General features: G+C 41.8%; 1 long non-coding RNA gene across 1 annotated transcript; it reads right to left on the bottom strand.

Moving 5' to 3' along the window:
• Positions 1 to 2,002: 2,002 nt before the first annotated feature.
• LOC125118722 (uncharacterized) lies at positions 2,003 to 10,852 on the bottom strand. Its single transcript, XR_007132884.1, has 3 exons — positions 10,758 to 10,852; positions 7,629 to 7,754; positions 2,003 to 2,250 (listed from the first exon to the last, which is right to left on the bottom strand). It is a non-coding gene; the product is annotated as an uncharacterized LOC125118722 (long non-coding RNA).
• Between the last annotated feature and the right edge of the window lie 11,444 nt (positions 10,853 to 22,296).

The raw sequence follows: 22,296 nt of genomic DNA, 5'->3' as shown, positions 1-22,296 counted from the left end.
ATGAAGCAATTGTTTTCCCTTCTTCGGAAACCTTGGATTGTATTTTCAGCGTCTTTGAAAGACTGACCTAACAAGAAGGCACATCACTCAGATTTCGGAGCTAGCAAAAACACTTTGTCTGGTATTGAGCTAGGATTGTGAAAATCAAGGGGACAATAAATGCCCATGCACGTCTCTTTCCCCCCTCCTCTTAGTCTGTAGAGCACATAGTAGCTCACAGACTTTGGGTTGAGTCCCTTCAAAGCCTGCTCATGGCTTCAACATGATGAGCCCATGCCACACACCCTCCTTGACCCCACTGGGTTGACTCCAAAAAAATTATATGAGTTCACTGATGCAAGCTCAAGGGCAGCCAAGGATCCTTGGAGAAAAGAGAGCAAGTAGAAGGTCTTTTGACATCTCAAAAGGCTCTTTGGAAAATTTCTCATAAGGGCAATGACTCAAGGTGGTCCTTTTCAAATTTTCAGTTCTTTCCGTGACAGCTCTGGGAGGAACTTAAGAACAGTGACCTATTTGGAGGTTGGCAGAGTCTCAGAGACATGTGGGTAATAAAATTCCTATTATCCTAGGAAATATTATTGGCGCACAGAAAAACAAAGGTAGAGGGGATCTGATGGAGATAGGGGAGAGAAATAAAGCCCCTCCCCCTCTTGTTAGCATTCCACCACCCCCCCCCCCCCGCCCCAACCCTTGTCCCTGGAGCTGAGTCCTTCAGATTCCCAACCTGAGTGGTCTTGGGTAGACCTAGAATTAGGCTGGGCATTTTGCAGTGACTAGCTTTGACATGAGTGAAGGACTCAATAGTAATGGGACTAGGAAAAATGTATGTTGCAGAGAGTAAGAGATGCCATTGGTATCTTTGCTCAGCCTTTTCTAGATGACCCACTTTCTGTTCTTTACCTAGTCAAGCCTGTCTTTTCCACTAACCTGTCTTCACCATAAAGCATTCCACAACTGTCCTGGGCCTCAGTAATTGGCCCTCTTCAGACTTGCAAATCTATTCGTAAAGTGAAAACAGCTGCTCGACTTAGCGAAGCTGTGAAGACTCTGGCCTGTGTATCCTCGTTTTCTGCCTGGGTGAATCCCTGAGACATGAAACTCTGAAGACAACAACAAAGAAAAACGAAAAGAAAATCCAAATTTGAAAATCATTAGCTTTTATCATTTTTCTGGCATGTAACATAAAGACACCTTGTGTTGTGTTTTACACACTGATGCTAACCTACTGGAGAATATGTTCTCATAAAAATTTGAAAGATACAGATATACAAAAAGAAAAAAATGAAAATCACTGTAATACCCAGACTCTGAAATGAATATTAATACTGTTTCGGACTTTGTCATTGCAATCATTATGATTTTGCGTGTGTCTAGGCTCGCATTGTACATATTAATTTAAAACTAGCCTTTTCTAGGAGTTCCCTGGTGGCACAGGGGGTTAAGGATCCAGCATTGTCACGGTAGTGGCCTGGGATGCTTCTGTGGTGCAAGTTTGATCCCCTGGACCTGGAACTTCCACCTGCCTTGGGTGTGGGCAAAAAGAAAATAAGAACTAGACTTTTTTGAAAACCCTTGCCTGAACGTTTTTGGAAAGTTCGAGTCTTTTAGCATGAACTCCTTGCTTGGCACACTGCAAATAAATCCTTACTTGGCGGGATGGGGGGTGGTGGAAACTACCCTTTTTTGAACTTAAAAATATGAAAAATTTCATGTCATTAATTACTTTTAGCCAAGATCGTTTTTTCATCTTTTACAGCTTTATTGACGTATAATTGACATACAATAAACCACACATATTTAATGAAACCATCTCTGCAGTCAAGATAAGGAACATATTCATTGCCTGCAAAAGGTTCCTTGTACATCTTTGTAACTTCACTTCCCTCCCTTTCTATACCCTCCCTCTATCTCCAGGCCACCAATGGTCTGTTTTCTGTTACTACAGATTAGTTTGCATTTTCTAGAATTTTCTATAAATAAAATCATACACTATGTACTCTTTTCGGGTTCTTTCACCATATTTAAGTTTCATGTTGTTGTGTCTATCAATAGTTCAATCCTTTTTATTGCTAAATAGTATTCCATCATACAGAGAGACCACAATTTGTTTTGCCACTCACATGCTAATGGATGTTGGATTGTCTTCGCTTTGGGGCTATAACAAATAAAATCTGCCATGAGCATTCATGTACGAGTCTTTGCATGGTCAAACGATTTTCTTCTTCCTTGGGTCCAAGGTAATTTTGATGCCTGCATAATATGCCACAGTTAATTCAACCCTTATTTTTGATGTTTAGATTGACCTTTTTTTGTCTTCCTTTTAAAAAAAATTTTTTTCAAGTATAGTTGATTTACACTGTTGTATTAATTTCTGCTAAACAGCAAAGTGACTCAGTTATACATATATATACATATATATATATATTCTTTTTCATATTCTTTTCCATTATGGTTTATCACAGGAATTGAATTTAGTTCCCTGTGCTATACAGTAGGACCCTGTGGTTTATCTATCCTAAACATAATAATTTGCCTCCACTAATCCCAAACTCCCAGTCCTGCCCTTCCCCATCTAGGCTGACTCTTGATTTGAGTTTCCGGAAAGCAGAGTCTGAGGCAAGGATTTGGGTGCAGGTAATTTACTTCAGAGGAGACCCCAGGAAGCAGAAGAGAAGGGGTGGGGAGAGTGGGTCAGGGAAAGGAGCAAATCCCAAAGGGTGTGTTAGTGAGCTGTAGTCACCGTGGGCAGGTGGAGCTCAATCCCATGGGGTCCTAATCAGGACTCGTAAAGAATAGTCCCTGAAGTGGTCTTGCTGAAGAAAGGAGAAGCTGGGCATTCATTGCCCAGATCTTTCTCCCACTGGGGGAGGGTTGTTCCCTGAGAGTGCTAACCATCCCACAGTTTTCTGCTATGTCTGGTGCAAGCAAAATGGTCTTCTGAGGCATCCAAGAAAAGCCCTGAAGCCAAAAAGCCTTGGTGAGCCTGGGGCAGGAGGCTGGGATCATGCATGGAAGTGTTCATCACAGGTGCACTAAGGTCAAGGGGCTGAGCTGGGTGGCACAGAGCATACCCATGGTCTGGTTTCCTGATTTGCTGTTATACAGCATCGAACATCTTTGCACTTGTACTCTGATGCATACGCGTGATCATTTCCTTAAGTTCACAGATGTTGTTAGATCAAAGGGTTTGTACATTTGAAGGGTGTGAGCCTGGGCACCACATCACTCTCTGGAAAGGCCTCAGTTTACTTTCTCACAGGTTCCATATGAGAACGCCTGTTTCTCTACTCTTCTATCAATAATGAGCATTTTTACTAAATGAATGAACAAGCAGACACTTGTCAAAATATCAAAATGAAGAGTTCCCTGGTGGCACACTGGGTTAAGGATCAGGCATTGTCACTGCTGAGACATGGGTTTGATCCCTGGCCTGGGATCTTCCGCATGCTGTGGGCATAGCCAAAAAATTTTAAGAAAAACAATTTTTAAATATCAGAATGATATACAATTTTTATGTCCAACTTAAGTATAAGCCTCATAGGCAGTTACTGTTGTGGCTCAGTGGTTAACGAATCCGACTAGGAACCATGAGGTTGCGGGTTTGATCCCTGGCCTCGCTCAGTGGATTAAGGATCGAGCATTGCCATGAGCTGTGGTGTAGGTTGCAGACGTGGCTTGGATCTGGCGCGGCTGTGGAGTAGGCCAGCAGCTACAGCTCCGATTCCACCCCTAGCCTGGGAACCTCCATATGCCGCGGGTGTGGCCCTAAAAAGACAAAAGACAAAAAGAAAAAAACACTCACAGCCTCATAAAGAGAACCTACACCTTATTCATCAGATGCTGGGTTCAGAAACGAGCACACTTAAAGCACAAAGATATTTCCATGGTGACAGGACTTCGGGCCTCCAAAAAGTAGCCTGTGGATTGACTGTGTGACACTGGCTCCTGAGTCATTTTTTCCAGTCGACTAATATGCCTCCCAGACTTGCCAGGTGATTGTCACTTTGCATATGGCTCACCAGTACTGGGTCCTGGGCAGCGTTTTCCTCAATCTTTGCCATGTTGGTTGAATGCTGGGTCCATGCTTGTCCCTGACCTATGTCCTCCATGTCTCTGACAAACTTTTTTTTTTTGTCTTTAGGGCCACACCTGAGGCATATGGAAGTTTCCAGACTAGGGGTCGAATTGGAGCTACAGTTGCTGGCCTACATCACAACCACAGCAATGTGGGGTCCGAGCCACGTCTATGACCTACACCACAACTCACAGCAATGCTGGATTCTTAACCCACTGAACGAGGCCAGGGATCGAACCTGGTATCCTCATGAATGCTAGTCAGATTTGTTTCTGCTGCGCCACAATGGGAACTCCATCTGGCATAACTATTTTTGTGTGTCTTTTTTTAGGGCCGCACCCATGGCATATGGAGGTTCCCAGGCTAGGGGTCGAATCGGAGCTGTTTCTGCCGGCCTACACCACAGCCACAGCAACACCGGATCCGAGCTGCATCTGCGACCTACACCTACACCGCAACGCTGGATCCTTAACCCACTGAGCGAGGCCAGGGATCAAACCCACATCCTCATGGTTCCTAGTCAGATTCGTTTCTGCTGCACCATGACAGGAACTCCTGGCATAATTTCTTACGTTTTATCCAACAGCCTGTCTTGATTGGAACCCCCCGGGTCCTCAGGAGGTACAGGACTTTTTGACCCTTGGTCATCTCAGAGCTCAGGCCAGTGGCCCTGGCTAGAGACTTTATGTCTAGTGTGGCTAGAGCAGCTGCCTCAAGACCCTAAGTTTTAGTTCATTAAGACATGCGAGGAAGAGTTTTTTTAGTAGAGAGAGAAAAACAGTTGCTGGTATTTCATTTTGGGCATGAAGCATGATCGCATATTCCTGGCCAAGACCCAGTTGTGTCTCTGAGCTTCTGGGCTCTTCTCTGTCCTGGTGAAAACCTGTTGGGCTGGCATGGCTCGTGTCCTGGACTCATGCCTCTCCCTTTCCCTGACAGCTGTGCTCCAGCAGGCAGTGTCAGCTAGCCTCATCACCCAGCTGTCGACACTGACATGTGATCTCCTGAAGCTCTTCATTTATTTCCATGTGCACAGTTTGCCCTCTGTCAGCTCGCCACCCAGCAGCTGTTTACAAATCTGTGAACAGCCATTCCCCTGCTGTACACACTCAGCTTCCCAGGGCGGACTGCAATTATCCCTGCTCCCCGCACCCCCACCTTCCCTAGATGGCTGGATTTCAGGACTTCATTGGACCTGCTATTTGGCCTCAGGGAAAGGATGTGAAGTGGTGAGTGGAGACAATTCAGGGAGAGAGGACAGAAATAGCCAAATCTAGAAGCCTCTGAAGAGGCTGGAATGGCACTGTTTGAGAGAGTTGACAGTCCTGACATCAGAGACTGACCTCACGGCGATCCCAAACATTCCCTGTTTTAAATAATCTCTGCTTAATGAATGGCGTTCTTATATTTTCAGTCTTTTTCCAGACCATCATTTAGACTATGATGCCAGATTAACGGACTATGGACTATGATGTGGGCTACCAAGAGAAACTGAAATTGTCCATAAGGTCATGTCCATTAACTATGGCACTAAACATGGTGAGGAAAGAATGTGAAAGAAGAGGTATACAAAAAGAAAATTGTCTTCCCTAAAAAGAGTTATCACAAATAAGAGAGTCCAGAAAAAGACAGCTATACAAAAATCTCTAGGGGTTCATTTAATGAGCAATGCCCAGTAAGAAACCACAGTGAAGCCTGGAGAGGACAATTCCTCACACTCTGAATACATAGGACTCTTGGATATATTATAACAAAAACACTTCTAAAATAATAGAGCAAATCAAGAATGTGAAATCCATAGATACCAACAAAAAAGAACCTCCAAACCAGTAACACTAGCACAAACCATCTAAGTAGCAAGAAGAAACCCACATAGCCAATTAATGATATGAACATCACTAGTAATCAGGAAAATTCACCTTGAAACAACGAGAGTGTTTATAACCAACAGATTAAAAGACATTTTAATCTTTGACAATTTAAATTAGTGGCAAGGATTTAGGAAAGAAAATGGAAACTCTTAATGACTGCTCATGGGACCAGTGTTTGCTGAACTGTTTGTGGTGAAAAATAAGGTTCTTTTATTCTTTATCCTGGTAAGAACAGATTATACTACGGATCATACCACATCCAGCCCTAAATACACATATATTTTCCCCAATAAAATATTTAAAAAGCTATAACAATTTTTATACTTATCCCTCATATTTCTCACAAGAAATTTTTCCTAAGTTAAATTTATTTTCAAAATAAAAACTTTTGGTTTCACTTAATCCAAATTTGCCTAATGGACTCTTTCCATAATTCTTTTTGTTTTAGCATTAGTACTATTATTATTTTAAAATAGTCACATTTTTAATCCAATACTTTTATAAAATATAAAATCACTTTTGGATATCATGGAATAATGGAAATATCAAATTATGATCAACATTTCTAAATACATGCTCTCAAGTCCTGAACTAATCACAGACCATTAAGTAACAGTTCATGGGTCAGACTCGAAATTCACTGATGAAGGACTAGTTAAAAGTAGCTCTCTGTCTTTCTTTCTTTCTTTCTTTCTTTTTTTTTTTTTTCTTTTTAGGGCTGCTCCTGTGGCATATGAAAATTCTCAGGCTGGAGGTTGAATCAGAGCTGTAGCTGCTGGCCCACAGAGCCACAGCAATGCCAGTTGTGAGGCACATCTGTGACCTACACTATAGCTTGTGGCAATGCCAGATCCTTAATCCACTGAGTGAGACCAGCGACTGAACACACATCCTCATGGATACTAGTCAAGTTTGTAACCCATTGAGCCACAATGGGAACTCTGAAAGTATCTCTTAAAATTAAATAAAATTTAAAAAACATGCTTATCTTCTATTTAAATAACCAATTTCTAGAAATCCATCCTAATTATATGCTGGTTCAGGATACAAGGAAACAAGTTGGAAATATATGTTAATAGGGAAAGGGTCATTAGAGAATGGCAATATGGTGAAGTATTATACAGCTGTTGGAAAAAAAATATTTATATTGGGCTCACATTATTCAAAAGTGCATATATTTGAAAAGCAAAGAACATAAGTATAGAAATACGTTTAAGAGTTCCCACTGTATCAGAGTGGGTTAAGGATCTGGCATTGCCACAGCTGTGGAGTGGGTCACAGCTGTGGCTCGATTCGATCCCTGGCCCAAGAACTTCCATAAACTGCAGGTGCAGCAAAAAAGAAAAAAGAAATACATGTATTTATATGTGTGTGCATAGACTCACCCCCTAAAATGGTTAATAGCGTTTGCCTCTGGTGATAGGACTGATGGGAAACATAGATCTCACATATTTTAAGGTATAAGAAGTAAATATTTCTGTTTAGAATCTTTTCTCATAATTTCCAGTAAGGTTTCTCCCATCACGGAATGATTTATTTTAACTATTAGAATTCTATTACTGTTTTACATCATAAGATTAGAACATAAAAACTCTATTTTTCCCAATTAGTGAAAGAATTCAACAGAAGTAATTGTGATAAAAGCTTCTAGCAGACCAGCAATAGAAGGGGATTTTCCTTACCTGACAAGGTACATCTGTTATCAACCATTTTAGCAGATATTGTACTTCATCAGAAACTTTGGAATCATTCCCATCGACATCAGGTTTGAAAGAATAAAACCACTGGTCAATTTTACATTGGAGGTTCTGGATAAGCAAAGAAAGAAGAGGTCTAAGAATATTTAAAAAGGAGAAAAAACCGTCCTTATTTGTAAAGAATATGATTATCTCCATAGAAAATTCAAGAGAATCTAAAACAAACTTTCAGACTGATAACAAAGTTTGGCAATGGGCTGGATACAAAACCAGCACACTCACATTTTTCGCATTCCTACACATAGTAATAATAGCCAGTTAGAAAATGCTTTCGGAAAGAGTTCTCATCTTTCATAGCTACAAAAACTACGACATACCTAAGAATAAATTTGTACAAGATATGAAAAACCTTTTATGGAGAAAATTACAAAACAGCACTGAACAATGTAAAAGATGATCTGAATATATGCAGAGACATAGGACGTTCACGGAAGAAAAGAAAAGGTCAGGAAGATGACATCTGTCCCCATATTAATCTATTAATGGCGGGGAATTAAAATGAAAATCCCAGCAGAGTTTTCCGTGGAATTTGACAAGCTGAGCCTAATACTTGTACAGGACGTAAGAGAGACCATGATAGAATCCTCCAGCAAAACGGAAGCAATGGGATACAAAAGGAGATTTATTATGGGGAGTTGGGAACTGGTTCATGCGATTATGGAGGCTGTGTCACACCATCTGCTGTCTGCAGGCTGGAGGCCCAGGAGAGCTGGTGGTTTAATTACAGTCCTGAGAACCAGGGGAGCCAATGGCATAAATCCTAGTCTAAGGAAAGAAGAAGATGCAAGTCTTAATTCAATCATGCAGGCAGGAAGGGAACAAGTTCTCCCTTCCTCTGCTTTTTAGGCCCTCAATGGATTAGATGAGGCCCACCCACATTGGAGAGGGCAATCTACGTGACTGAGTTCACCCATTCAGATGCTAACCTCATCCAGAAACACCCTCACACACATACCAAGGAATAATGATTAATCGGGGCACCCCATGGCCCAGTCAAATGGATGCCTAAAATTGACCATCACGATAGCTAAGACACAGCCAGAGAGCTTGCTCTACCAGATATCAAGACTTGTTAAAAAGATATAGTTCTGGAAGAGAATAAAGGAAAAATCTCTTTGTGACCTTGAATCAGTCTTAAGGATTCCAGAGACAAGCACAAGAAAACCAAACCCTTCATTAAGGAAAAGGTAGACAAATGCAACTACATGAAAATTATATACCCAAATACAACCAAAAAAATACCTTAAACAAAAATTAAAAGACAAGTCATAGACAGGAAGAAGATATGTGAGCGCATATAATCAGTAAATATTAGCATCTAAAAGATGTAAAAAATGTTATAATTCAGCAAGAAAAAGACATATATCCTCAAAAGGGCAAAATATATCAAGACGCAAATTGTCAGAGGAGGAAATCTGAAAATCAAATAAATGAAAAGTTGCTCTATTTCTCTAGATTTCAGGAAAATGCAATCTCATAGCCAATAGATTGGCAAAAATGAGGAAAAGGGAGTTCTCATACATTGTTGGCATAAATGTTACTTGATAAATCAGTTTCTCACTCTCCCTTTGTAGATCTGCAACCTAGAGAAGGTCTCTGACCTGTGCAAGGGGAAGCTCAACAGAACAGGCAAGAAAACCGTACTATTTTCAGTAACAGACTATGATAGAGCAGTTCAAAACAGGGAACTGGAGCAACAAGGGTAAAACTCATCAAAACAATGAAAAGAAAAGGCTGATCAACACCCCATATGATGCCATGTTCAAAATTATGGTTGTATTATGGATATATACACATATGGTAATAGTATAAAATATGCAAAAGATTGACACCGGATGGGGTAATCGCTTTAGCAAGAAAGGGAATAAATAAAAAGGTGGAGATGGAGAATGACAAAATGTTAACATCTGAAAAGACTCAAATGTTGAGCACATGACTGGACGGCTGCTATAACACTCTCAGATTAATATGTGTTTGAAGCATTTTATAACAAAAATGGGGAAATGGTTGCCTGTACTTTCTAAGTTTCTTCCTGCATGCAGAAAGTTTATGGGAGGAATTTTACTTCCCCTGAAACATTTGCCATCACCTCTGCTCCGAAACAACAGCTGGACCTTGACTTCTTATGCTGTGACCTGGACAACTGATAGTTTCTCAATCTTACATACAGTAAAAATAAAAACGTCTTTAGAAAACTTTACTATTCTATGTGCCATAATATACATTCTAAGCTAAAAATTATGTCTTGGCTGTCCAAACCCAATTTCAAATATGTGTGCCTTCCCCTTCCCAGCCCTCAGTTCTAAACAAATTGTACCTTCTAACTCGGTCCTACATAGAAACTCCAGGGCCACCAGTGCGTGCAGCTCTCCAAACAGCATGGCAGCGCGGTGGTGAGGAAGCTGTGGAGTTGTCCTTCTCCATCAATGGGCAGAAGCATAACTGGAGAATTACGAGCTCAACAGTGTATGGAACAAAGCTAATTCCTTCTATTCCATGTATGTTGTGAACATAAAACATCTTGGACATAGTTAAAGTGTAGCTTCCATCTGGCATTTTTCATATCATGTAAAATTGTTATGTCAGCAACAGATGGTAGAGCGAAGTGTTAGGAGATTTTACTCATGCCCAATTATCAGGTTTGCAAATCTGAACATTAAACAGTTCACAGGTCTGTGGAAATGCACGAGGTGCTAGATTTTCTCCTGTGGTGCTGTCTTGAAAAATAGGGATTTCTGGTCTGTTTCTCCTTTCCTCCTTCCTAACAATCTTTGACTTTGTTTTGACATCCTTATCTGAGCTCCTGAGCTGACTCCACCATTAGTTCAGTACGCCCTCAGCACATGTTTTCAGTAAATTGCACAAGCCTGTGCAAGTGAAATGCCTGTATCTCCTCTCTCTCTCCCCTCTCTTCTGAAGTGATCGAAGAAGCTAGATGTGATTTCTTCCAGCAGCCCTTTAGCGACCATGAGGAAACCTCAGCAAAGCTGGTGCTGAGGACAGTGGAAAGGAGACTCAGAAAGCTTGTCTTTGACATATCAAGCTGTCAGTTACCTGTCAACTGGGTGACCTCTGGACATGGTGTTTGTCAGACAAAATAGTCTCTTGTTCAATCTGTGTGAGTCAGGGTTTCTTTTACTGAGAACTCAAAGCACCCTGATAAAAGATGGAGGAATTTTAACATTCACTAACAGTCTCTTGACACAAAATTCATGAAATACAGTTGATCCTTCAACAGAGCAGGGGTTAAGGGCACCAACCTTCTGCAGAACTGGAAATCCACACATAACTTAGAGTCTGCCCTCCACATGCACACTTCTTCTACGTTTGCCATTCCGTGTCGGCGGATTTGATCAACTAATCAACTGCACACAGATCGTGCAGTCCTACAGTATTTACTATTGAAAAAAAAAAAAGTGTGCAAGTGGATCCATGTAGTTCAAACCGACATTGTTCAAGGGTCAACAGTACAAAGAAAAGGAACCTTAGACCTGGATCAAGAGCACTTAACCTGTTTCTCCTACTTGGAGGCAACTGTGTTCATTGTCATCCATTTACAAGGCAGGAACTCTGAAATCCAGCCTAGGGCAGCACACAGATTTATAGGTCTTACATTTGTTCAGCACTTTACAGTTTTGAAAGTACTCTCATATATATGATCACCTCATCAACTGTGGGAAGTGAGCTGTATGGGCATTTTTTGAAAGTAGATGTGCAGGGGAGTTCGGTGACATCATCAAGGGTAAACTAGTCAGCAAAAGACCTCAACTTAGGACCACTGAATTTTCTGCTGGGTCTTAATGACTCTTCAAATATCGCATATGAACAAGTTTTGGAGAAGAAAAACCCTACTGATACTTAACTAGGAGCTCCCGCTGCGGCGAAAACTGCTCCTCTATGTGCTGTCTCAGAGAGCTCTTTCATCACCCGTCTCTTTGCTTCACTGACTGGAATTTTGCTCTAGTTGTCTTTGGATTTTAGGTAGTGTACTAAATCTTGACTGTGAGTGAGATGAGAAGTATAAATAGGGATGGTTCCTAGATTTTTTTGACCTTGGATGTAATTCTGATTGACATTATCATCTCAATATTTTTGTTTCATGGTAACATGTGTAAATAAAAAAGGGGAGAGCCTTGCTCCTAGAATTGAAGTTGTGTCTCTTATCTTCCCTCATTGTGCCTCCTTTCTCTCCTGGACTGCAATTTGTTATTTTGTTTTTTGTGTTTTTTCCCCCACTTTTTAGGGCCACACCTGCATGCAGCATGTGGAAGTTCCCAGGCTAGGTGTCGAATCAGAGCTGAAGCTGCTGGCCTCTGCCACAGCCACAGCCACGCCAGACTGGAGCCTCAACTGAGACCTACACCATAGCTTATGGCAGCACTGGATCCTAACCCGCTGAGCAAGTCCAGGGATGGAACCCGCATCCTCATGGATACTATTTGGGTTCGTTACTGCTGAGCCACAAACAGAAACTCCTGGACTACGTTTTCTTTTCTTTCTTCCTTCCCTTTCCTTTCCCTTTCTTTCTTTTTGGTGTATCCATGACATACAGAAGTTCTTGGGCCAGGGAACGAACCCGCACCACAGCAGCAACCTGAGACACAGTACTGACAATGCCAGGTCCTTAACCACTAGGCCACCAGGGAACTCCTGGACTACATTTTCTACTGAAGCCAGCACATGATTAGTTAGGTAGATGCCAGCAGTAGGTCAACAGATGATTGTGACCAAGGACCAAAAAACAGGAAGTTTCCTCTTTTTCGATGTTAGCACAGAAAAGTTAACACTATTTGCTGTGGACTTTTATCAGAGGGATCTTTGGTCTGGTATTTGACTTTGTTTCTCCTCAAATGATATGAACGGGCTGACAGAGCTGAGCATAAATGTGCATATGTCTTCCTAATTAAAAGAAGCCCGGATCACTTCACAGTAAAAGCATCGCCCGTACCTTCTGAGAACATCCACAGTGTCAGAGCTAGGAACATGTCCAGGTCTAGACTGTGCACAGATTGAGTTCCCAGGTCTATTGAAGGTACCCTAGAGCAAGCAGTGAGAAAGATAACCACCTCGGGCCTGCTTGGAGTTGACTAGGGGAAAGCTGAGGTCAACCATATCACTGGCATCTCAAGGTAATGACTTAGACCCGAGTTCTTCAACCTTGGCACTGGCTCATTCTTTGTGATGGGAGCTGCCATGGGCATAGGATGTTCAAACAGCATCCCTCATCTCCAACACTACATGCCAGTATCACTTTACCTGCCCCTGGAGTCATGACAACCCAAAATGTCTCCAGACATCGTCAAATGTCCCTGGGGGGCGGGGGGGCAAGATCACATAACTGGTTGAGAATCATTGATTTTGATGAAAATGGCCAGGAATGAATTTCACTATTGCAGAATGCTGACACTTCTGCATTTTGAACAGAGAGATACTGGTTTTTTTCAGATGTTCCTTCTAAAGTTTTGTTTGAATTTCTGCATTAGAATAAGGAAGTGGAAAGAATGCTTTTAAGGATCGCCTATTCTCTCATATCCTTCCTTCTTCCTCACACCTGCCAGGTTTTTTTGCTTTTTTTTCCCCCTCTTCCCACTGAGAAATGTCTTTTTTCCTCCCTTTTCCTATTGAGAAATCATCACAAAAGTTCTAAAGGTATTTTAAACCCTCTTTCAAGAAAAAGGCAGTTAGGCTCTAGCCCCCGGGCCTTCTGTTTCCTTAAGGAGTTTCTGTAGCTTGAGGGAAAAGTGGAAACTCTCTCCAGAAGCATTCTCTTTGGCCTAAGCTTACCAGGAAGCTTAGTTTATGCCTGTAAAACATTCGAGAAGAAAAATACCATTCGCCCAAACCACTGCTATGCAAAATGTTATTTTCAAAACCTCACTGACACATTAGCATCTGTCTTAACTAGTCCTGAGGGAAAGAGAAAAGACTCGAAGTACTAAAGGGCGACACAGGAAAGGATGAAGGTCCTAATAGGACTCTAAACGCCAGGGAAGTTGACACTCGAGGTGACAGACTTGGTAGCTGGCGTGCAGTATACAGTCCTGCTTCCCAGGGTAGCCTCGGGCACGTACTTATGTGGGCGAATAATGGAAATGCATCTGTCTCCTGCCTCAGATGTTGCTCAAATAAGAAACCAACCCAAATCCACAGCGAGAATCAGGAAAGAAAAGAGGCCAGCTGGTAAGTATGCATCTGCTGAGAGATTCAGACAGTAAGGGGACTGGTCAGAGGCCATAATGGCCCTGGGAATGTCCAAAACATAGGGCCACTAGGCACAGGAGAAATCAATGTATTTAAAATATAAGATGCCTCATCAGATATTTACAGCTCTATGGATTTGACTAAAGTGGGCACAGGCCTACAAATTAGGTTACTTTGCTCTCCTTCGAAGATTTCCCGTTGCATTTCAAATGAAAGCCAAGCTTCTCCCCACGACAAACAAAGCCTTGTCAAATGTAGCCTCTGGCCACCACTGGACCACTCTTTCCTTCATCAACTACACTCCGTGCCTTTCCACCCCCTGCACACGCCTACTCTCCTGCTATTCCCGCAACGCTTACCCTTCGATCACCCCTGCATTGGCTCCTGCATGTCACTGATCTTTGCTTTCCTTAGAGAATTTTTGTGACCAAACTGAAGAAGTCCCTTTCCCGATGACTGTCACCTTACCTTGTGATATTGTGTAGCACTTCTTACCTTGCGGTGACGGTATGTCTTCACTTATCTACAAGGTGACCAAGCAATGTCCCATCCAGAATAAGGTGCCTTTGAGAGTGAGCGCTATTAATGATGAGGCTGGGACAATGAAATAATAAGGACACCAGGCTGTGTGGACCACTGCAGTTATAACCCATTAGAGAATATATTCTTCCTTAGGGTATGGACTTTATCTAGCGTCTTCACTATTGATCCCCGGAGTGTGCAACTCTACCCACAACCACAGTCACTTACTATTGAATAGAAGGATTAATACAGACATTCCCTTATTATCTTTGCATTTTTCCATATACTGAAATATGTATATGTAATATAATAATATAATTTGAAAAGAAAGACAGTAGAATACAAAATGATCTTGACCTCACAGTACCTATGTAATACGTATGAATATGGATAATGACCCACAAAGAAGAGGAGAACTGTAAGTGCTCATGTGTCTCAGCGGTGGTATAGTGGTTGGCTTTCTCTTTCTTTTGCCACCTCTTTTATCCCTTTGACAATATTGTAGGTTGCCTGGGGGGAGAGGGTTGGGGGAGGGACGATTTTGAAAACATTAAAATTTCAAAATGGAGAAATGAAAGAATGTTTCCTTGAATAGTATATTCAATCCTAAGCTACATCTCCAGCTTGGCTTTGCCTATTTAATGAATTCAACGCTCCTTAAACACATCCATCCAGAACCATGGTACCCCTGCCACAAATCCACGCCAGTAAAATGGATGTACAGAATTTCCCACTGTGGCACAGCAGGTCAAAGATCCAGCTTGTCTCTGTGGAGGAGCCAATTCAATCTCTGGCCTGGCACAATGGGTTAAGAATCCGGTGTTGCTGTGGCTGTGGGCATAGGTCACAGCTGCAGCTTGGATTTGATCCCTGGCCTGGGAACTTCCACATACCATGGGTGCAGCTGAAAAAAAGAAAAAAATAAAGGATGTCCACTCTCTATCTTTCTACCCATGACTCAGTCCCAATAAAAGTCACACACACACACACACACATACTGTTAAAACTGTAAATGCAGAAGAACAAAGTGTTGCTCACCAGCCAGTTCTATGAAGATTATGCCAACAGCCACTGCGGTGGCTGATAGGAATTTAGGGTGAAAAACATGATGAGGGACTCTGCTTTGGACAAGATGACCTCTTAGTTAGAGGAGTGTATGTCAGGAAGAATTTTGATGAACCCAGATCCTTGCATCGTCCCCCACACAGAAAAACACTAAACTCATTAACTTGATATATCTGTTCATCGTGATCAGCAGTAAGCTTTTACTGAGATGCGTGCCTGACTGCATGTACCCCCTAGCCAAAAAGTCATCTATAAGCTGGTTTCTTCCCTACGTCTTCCGAGTACAACTTCTCTCAGAGCTAATGAGAGGCTGTCTCCTGCGTTAAAGCCCTCAGTAAGGTCCTTGAATAAAACAAACTCACAAGTCTTCTTTAAGCCAAGAAGTTGCATTCTTCTTTAAGTCAAAACACTGGATAGTGGAAGGCTGGGAAATGAAGTTCTAAGTTCTCCTGCCTTTACACACGAGAAGGATAACTAGCAGTAGGATGTGCCAGTCCATAATCAACCCAACTACACAAGAAGCATTCATTTACTTCAATAAACTTTTACTGAGTACTTATTATGTGCATGGCCTGTGGTGAATGCACCTTGTCCAAAGTGTTTTTCCATCCTTGTTTCTTTAATTTTCCTCTTCCATCATTATCCTCATTCACTAATGCAGGTAAACCCCTTTCCTTCTCTTTCCCTAGGGAATTACACTTAGTGGATACTGGGCTGACCCATGCTCAGTGGTGTTGAAATGCAGGTCAGTGATTTCATACTCGGTGAACAATGGTTGTAAATGGATCCCAGATGAATATCAGAGGAGACTGGAAGTCCACAGGGATCCCCCTTGGCTGAACCGAGATTCAGACTAGGTTGCTTCCTTTCAGTGGAGACCCTGGGAACTGGGGGTAAGGACTGAGACCCAGAGCTTTCTTTGGGAGAGTTTTACATTGAATATTGGAGCAAGAAAGCAAAGCACATGATAAAGAGCGTGGCCAATGGGAAGTGCATTTACTGCAATATGCTAATTCCAACAAGCACTTGAGCACTGGCTTTACTGCTTTTTGATTAGTCTTAGGCTTTCAAACAAAGAAAGCAGGATAGTAGAAAGAGGGCTTGGTAACTGGACAACTGTGTTACCTTGATTAACCTGTCTGCACTCAGGGCTCTCTCATTCATGGACCAGGTGATTATCACATTCTTACTCAGCCCTCACTGTCCATGTCTTTTTTTTTTGCCATGCTCCCATCATGCAGAAGTTCCTGGGCTAGGGGTCCAACCTGCGCCAAAGGAGTAACCTAGGCCATAGCAGTGACAAGGCTGGATCCTTAACCCATTGAGCCACCAGGGAACTCCTTATTGTCTATTTTTCTTGGTATACTCTAAACAATAATTCAATGGCTGAATAATGAGATAAGAGCTATTCAAGTCCCTTATGACTCTATATCATGTTTCACAGATTTTTTACTAACACATCATCTAATATTTTTTTCATACAGGCTGAGATGACAGATGCTTTCATCCACAGTATATACACCAACATTCCTCCTCCTTGGTTTCCCCTAATCCTTTAACTAAAAATTGAATCTACAGCTTAATTTTCTTTAGGAATAACCACATTTTACATGAAGTATAGCTGTATTGATTGCTCTGAGGTATTAAAATATTTCATACATGTGGGCCTAAGATTCCTGGCACAAATGTTATTATGGAGAAATTGAACAAATAAAGAAATGGATATAAGAAAATGGGATTGTGAATACTATTTAACCATCACTGAATGTCAAAATTCTTTTAACAAAACACATAGTGAACACAAAAAATATTTCATTTTTCTTTCAGCTCCATGGATACCAATGTTGCTAGACATGCCACCATCTCTTGACTGCGTATCTGCAAAATCCTGTGGTAATTAGTGGTGTTACAAACACCATCATCTCTTCCCAGATTACCTAAAAAATGTGAGGGCAAATAATACAGTTGTGGACACATGATCACTTGTCTGGATATTTGCAAAAATCCCAAGGTAACTAACATGGTTGAGGATATACCACTCCTTACCTGAACAACTAAAAAATCCCAAGGCCACTGGCATGGTAAAGGACAGATCAACCTACCTGGCTGTAAGCAAAATTCAAAGGGCAGCACTGAAGATACAATCACTTCCTGCCTGCTCACCAGCAAAAACTTTTGACGACTAATGTAATCAGACAAATATCACCTCTTGCCAGAAGGCCTATAAAGGCCCAGGATCAAGATCACGGTAGGAGCATGTCATATCTTGCGCCTTGACATCTGTAAAATCCCAAGGTCATTATCTTCATTAGGAACATCATCAGGTCTTGCCTGCAAATTTCAGGAAAACACATTAGTTAGAGACATCTTCATAGTGTGACAGGATATCTGTGAAATTCCCCTGATCACTGTGGTAGTTAGTCAGTGCAACTTAAAGGATACTTGCAAATAAACATGGTCACTGTTGGCTTTGCCTGTCTGGATATCTGCAAAATCTCACGAGCTCTAACTTTGGCACAAACATCATCATCTTGTACTTGGAGGCAAGCAAAATTCTGCCTTCAAAACTATATGGAGGTTCTTAACAATCTCTTAATTGGAATGTACAACCACCAAAGAGACAACAGCGTTTAAGGGCAATTCTACAATCGAGACACTTGAAAATCCTATGAGCAGTACAAAGTCAAAGGGAACCATAAGGGGATACGTGCAAAAAACAAAAACAAAACAAAAACACCCAGGGTCAAGATTTTGGACAGAGACTCATCTCCCCTTGAGTCTATATCTGCAAAAACACCAAGACATGCTGGCTGAACTAATAATAAGATTTCATTTTGCATTTTGCAAATGTCTAGTTAAAGAGATGATATGATGAAGGCCCACTATCCCCGCTTGATTGGAGGTTATAAAGACTGATGATAAATAATGAACTAGGAATACAGGTATTACCTGAACACCCAGCAAAATTCCATCAAATTTATGGGGCCTACCAAATCCACCTGGAAACTTGCAAAAGTTCAAAGATTAACACTCCAGTTAGAGACACAATCCTGTCTTTGACAAGATAACTGCAAAGAGCCATGGTTAAACAAAAAAGTGATGAACAAGATGATAAATGACCCAGATACCTACATATCCCTCCCTCACTACTAAGGAAAAGCACACGTTATACTTAAAACTCTAAAATCATAGGGGCTAATGCTTACCAGCATTGTTTGGGACAAGATCATTTCCTTTCTGAATATCTGCAAAAAAAAGCATGGCAACACAACAGTTAGGAGCACTACGCACACCTACCTGAAGATCAGATGGTCTGTCTCCTGCAAAAGGCTCACATCATCACTCACCTAGATATACGCCATATCCCCTCATCAGTATGAGGTCCACCATGACCTCTAGGCAGGAACTTGGAGAACATACTGTGACAAATGTGTCTACGGACACGCTTGCAATACCTGGACCCTGAAGCTAATCCTGTCACTAGCACTCTTGCAGAAATCATCAAATCCACCTGCAATCTTGTGGTAACTCCAAGGTCAAGGCCATTGTTAGATACTCCATTATCTCCTGAACACTCACCTGCAGGAGAAAACCATGGTTGCTACTGTGACTCTCAGCTCTAAGAGCATTACATGGATACCTGCAAGTCTCTCAACAATTACACAGTCAAATGTAAGTTTTTTCTAAAATATACAACAGGAGGATAACACGGTTTCTAGAACTGGTGAAACACTATCTTTTCTTTCCTGAAAACCTGTACCTCCAAATGCCATGGCAACAGGAACAAATATCCCTCATCTAAGCATATGAAGACTGGACAGTCTGTGATGTGGTAAGGGTGCCTATCATCACTTACCTGGACACCAGAAATGTGTCTGATGACAACCATGGTCAGGTTCACCAAAACCTCTTGACAGGAACATGAAAAACACATGATATGTGTGTAAAAGGACAAAGCTCGTTCTACAAGGACACCCGCAAAGAACATTCGTGGCTTTCATCATCATGAGAACATCAACTCTAACTGAATGCTGGCAGTAATCCAAGTCAGGAATATTCTTAGCTAAGCCGTTATTCTTTAATGGGACACGTGCAAAATTTCCCATGGTCACTACCATGGCTGGAAGCGTCACACTAATCGCCCAGTTAGGTGAAATCACTCAACACTCACAAAGACAGACTGGAACTTTGAAATATAATAAACAAGGAGTTCCCACTGTGGCAAAAGAGGTTAACGATCTGACTTGTCTCTGTGGTGGCAGTGGTTCGATCCCTGGCCTGGCATAGTGAGTTAAGATCAGTGTTGCTGCAGCTATGGTGGAGGTCACGGCTGTGGCTCAGATTTGATCCCTGGCCCCAGAACTTCCACATGTCTTGGGTGTGCTCAAAAAAGATAAAGGATATATAGTAAATGAAAACTCCTGGTTTCTAGAACTGGGATGGGTTCCATTATTTCCTATTTGACCACGTGCAAGGAAATCATGGTAAGTAGCATGAGGGACAGCAGTGTCGCTGACCTGGCTACCTGGAGATCAGGAAGCCTGGGCTTTGGTTTACTGGCACATCACCTGCACACCAGCCATGCTGGTTCACTGACGTCTCCTGAAAGGAGACCTGAAAGAGGTGTCATTAAATGCATTAGAGCACACAACTTTTCCTACCACGACTCCTCCAAATAACATTGGTCACTTCACTGGTAGGAGACTCATAAACTCTACCTGGAAATTGCAGGAATCCAAAGTCATCAGCAATGTTAGGCAACCATCATGTCTTGACTGGACACCTGTAAAAATTATATGGGCACTGGTGGGAAAAACCACAATAAATATTTAAATACCTGCAACCCCTGAGCATACTGAGCATTAAACATCACTTTTACCTAAATATAAAAAGTGAAAACTCATGGTCTCTAGAATAAATACACCATCATTTCTTACCTGAATTGCAACGAAGTCACAGTAATAAGCAGCCTGATCTCTTGGCATGTCCTGAAAAACACACTGCGGATGCTGTGCTGGGTATGACACATTCCACCTGTGCACCTGCCAGTTCCCTTGGCACCTGTATCATTTTGGGACCCACCAACATTCCTTGGATATGGGCAGGACTCTGAGGTTACACCCTAGTAACATACACCTTCCTCCCTTGAAGGGATACATGCAAACACTCCCATGGGCAGTAACACACTTAGAACAATATGATCAACTACTGGGGACACTTACAATCTGTCTACCACCATAAGTGAGAAATACACAGTGTCTCTGTCCAGGAACACAGGAAAAACTACTGCTTGCTAGTATTACTAGGGACAAATTGACTTAGCTTACACTTGCCGAAAACAAGGTAAATAATCAGATAATTACATTGATAGTTGAAAACAAGCAGCCCTATAGTGAGTTCACGTCACATCATCTCACAGCTGTGCACCCCCAAAGACCAGAAGAGAATACCTGCAAAAAAGTGTAGCCCGAGTGTGAGGAACATTCATCCTCACTTCGTTACACGTATGAAGATCACATGACCGGTGCTGTGGTTTCAGCCAAATCATCACTGACCTCGATACCTGCTGTGTGCCTTGTTGATGCCCAGTGATAGACTCACTGCGATGTCTTCCCTTGAAAGTGAAGAAAAATTGTGTAAAATCTGTTCAGTATACATCTTATTTCATTGGGACACCTTCATACTCCTTGTTCAATTCTATGATTTTGAGACTCATGGGTGTTACAGGGATAATTGTGGAAATGTGAGATTAAACACTAATAAGAGATACCTTTCTCTCTTGAAGGGATGCCTGGAAAAAGGTCAAGGTGAATGGCCAATGATGGATAATATGAGAAATCACCTGGATACTCACCTATCCATCTACCACTATGTGTATAGAACATATAACCTCTGAACAAGAACACAGACAAATGTCCTGCTTACTGATATTGCTTGGATTACATTACTTTCTGAATTGCCTATGTGTCAAAGCCATAAGTAATACGGAGTATTAAAAACATCATTATTAGACTTCCTGTCTTGGCGCAGCAAAAACGAATCTGACTAGGAACCATGAGGTTGCGGGTTTGATCCCTGTCCTTGCTCAGTGGGTTAAGGATATGGCGTTGCCATGAGCTGTGGTGTAGGTCGCAGATGTGGCTCAGATCTGGTGTGGCTGTTGCTCTGGTGTAGGCTGGCAGCAACAGCTCTGATTAGACCCCTAGCCTGGGAACCTCCATATACCGCGGGTGCGGCCCTAAAAACACAAAAGACAAAAAAACAAAAAACAAAAAAACCCCACCAAACATCATTATTCACACATATGAAAATAAGAAGCTTCTAATGAGTTAAAGCCACATAACCTTGTACCTAAATAATAGGAAAGAACTTACCAGGACATTTGCAAAAAAAAAACAAAACAAAACAAAAAAACACAGGCTAACACTGTGGTAGGAAAACCATGTTGACTTACCTAGATATCTGCAGATCAGATGGCCTATTGGGTGCAAAAGGCCTACAACCACTTACCTAGATATAAGCCACATTTCCTGTACGATTGTTATGAGGTTCCCCACAATTTCTAGATAGGAACTGGGAAAACACACCATGACAAAGGGGTCTGTGGACGTAACTTTACTACCTGGACCCTGAAAATAGCCTTGTCATGGCCATCACTGCAAGACTCATCAAATCTCCCTGGAAATAAGCAGGGCTCCAAGTCCATGGTTAGAGAAACCGTCATCGCTTCTATTCCCACCTGCATAAAGCCTTGGTTAGTACTGTGACTCGTAGCACTATGACACTTTCATGGATGTCATCAGGC

Source organism: Phacochoerus africanus, chromosome X (assembly GCF_016906955.1).
Source record: "Phacochoerus africanus isolate WHEZ1 chromosome X, ROS_Pafr_v1, whole genome shotgun sequence".
NCBI classification, from domain to species: domain Eukaryota; kingdom Metazoa; phylum Chordata; class Mammalia; order Artiodactyla; family Suidae; genus Phacochoerus; species Phacochoerus africanus.
This window is presented reverse-complemented; position numbering and strand designations above follow the sequence as displayed.